Here is a 2137-nt window from a genome sequence, read left to right as displayed (position 1 = left end):
TTCTATAAAAAAATTATAAAAACTGTGAAAAATTATTTTCTAAAAAAATTTTTTTTCTGAAAACAGGTAAAAGAATGCAAAACCATACAGAAAAAAATATCCTGAAAGAATATCCTTTTTCCTACGAAAATTATTCAAAAACTTTTCTTGTTAGAAAGAATCCAAAACTTTGCAGTTTTATTTGAAAATCTAATTATTAAGCAATTAACAGCAAATCATTAATTCAGAAACTGGTTTTGTTTTAAAAAATGTAAAAGATCACACTTTTTTCTGATTTTTTTTTTTACTTCGAATCCAAGAAACTACTTAAACCAAAAAAACCCTTGCAGAAATAAACGAAAATTACTTAAAAAAAAATGAAAAATGTAAAAAACCAGAAAGTTTAGGATAAAAAATATTAAAAAAGAATTCAAGAGATGCTCATGTTTTAAAGAATGGAAAAACTCACAAAAAATATTTCAAAAAGGTTTTTTAAGCTGCTCATTTTTCCATGCTCAACAGATTGCAAATATTCAAAAACAAATAAAACGCATCTTTTTAAATAATTTCAAGAACTGCTCATGTCTAAAACAAATGCAAAAACCCAGGATAAATATGTTTATAAAGAAGCCTATGTGCTATGTGTTTCCAAAAACTTCGAAACATTAGGGGAAGTTTACCTATTTTCATCACGCTATGCTTTTTGACCTATTACCGGCTGAAATTTTTTTAATTTCGTTTTTTGTCTCTAAAACTTGATTTGCAAAAAAACTCTATTTTTATTTATTTGTTTAATGTTTTAGGGGACATCAACCTTTCAGAAATTTACAGAATGTGCAAAAAATCTTTGACCGAGTTATTAATTTTTGAACCAATACTGATTTAAAAAAATCGAAATATTGGTCGCAAAAATTGTTCAACTTCATTTTTCGATGAAAATTAAATTTGCAAATAAAAAGCACTTTAGTGAAATTTTGAAAATGCACCGTTTTCAAGCTATAACCATTTTTAGATAACTTTTTTGAAAATATTCGCAGTTATTTTTTTTTAAATCAGTGCTCATGTTTGTCCACTCTTGAAATTTTTTTTTTTGAAAAGTTGAAAAAATTCTCTATATTTTGCATTTTCATACTTTGTTTTGTGTGCTCATGTTTGTCCGCTCTTGAAAAAATATTTTTCAAAAGCTGAGAAAATTCTCTATATTTTGCATTTTCAAACTTTGTTTTATAAGTCTCACCCAAACAGCCTACCATTTTCTAATGTCGATATTTCAGCAATTTTTAATGTTATAAAAATATTTTCATTTTTTTAATCAAGACTAACATTTCAAAAGGGCGAAATATTTAATGTTTGGCCCTTTTGAAAAGTTAGCATCGATTTAAAAAAAATGAAAATATTGTTTTCGAAAAGATCGGAAAATTTTACAAAATTCTAAATATTTGGCGATTGCAAATATCGTTGTAAAATCAGAAAAAAAACGAAGTGCAATAATTTTTCAGCACTATTTTTTAAATTTGTCCAAAGCTGCAAGCAAAAAGAATTACTGTTTCCGCCCGGGATCGAACCGGGGGCCTTCCGCGTGTTAGGCGGATGTGATAACCACTACACCACGGAAACCGCTGAAAATGAGTGGATAACAACCATTCAATTGATTATTAGATTGACCCAATTGCTTTCCTTTTTTTACGCTATCTCGGTTCGATTTGTCGGCCCAAGAAACTTGACTTCTTGTGCTCTGCTGCGGCCAAGGCACCATAAACAAATCGTCATAAAACAGAGCGAGATAAAATCGGTTTACCTTTCATTTTTTTTTTTTCTCACGATAATGTCAAAGACAATTGGAAAAAATCTATATTTTTTTTGTAACCCATTGATAACATCGGAATCACATTGTTTTTGAGCGATAAAAATAAACTTAAATTTAAAAAAAGATTTTTTTAACATGAAGTAACAAAACTTAACTATCTCTTTATCTGTGGCCTTACTTTATCTCCACTTAATCATATCGAATCTGATCGATTCCCCGCAGGTAAACGGACATTCCTGCGGTCGGGTTAAAAGCCCTTTTCCTCCCGCTCCTCTCCTCTCACCCAACCGCGTGACCGCACTTCACACGTGCCGCCATTATCGGATGGCCCCGCAGGTCTACTGCAGCAGC

General features: G+C 30.3%; 1 non-coding gene across 1 annotated transcript; it reads right to left on the bottom strand.

Annotated features, from left to right (window-relative positions):
- Nucleotides 1–1523: 1523 nt before the first annotated feature.
- Trnav-aac (transfer RNA valine (anticodon AAC)) lies at nucleotides 1524–1596 on the bottom strand. The gene has a single exon. It is a non-coding gene; the product is annotated as a tRNA-Val (tRNA).
- Nucleotides 1597–2137: the final 541 nt, after the last annotated feature.

Source organism: Culex pipiens, chromosome 3, assembly GCF_016801865.2.
Source record: "Culex pipiens pallens isolate TS chromosome 3, TS_CPP_V2, whole genome shotgun sequence".
In the NCBI taxonomy this organism is placed as follows: domain Eukaryota; kingdom Metazoa; phylum Arthropoda; class Insecta; order Diptera; family Culicidae; genus Culex; species Culex pipiens.
This window is presented reverse-complemented; position numbering and strand designations above follow the sequence as displayed.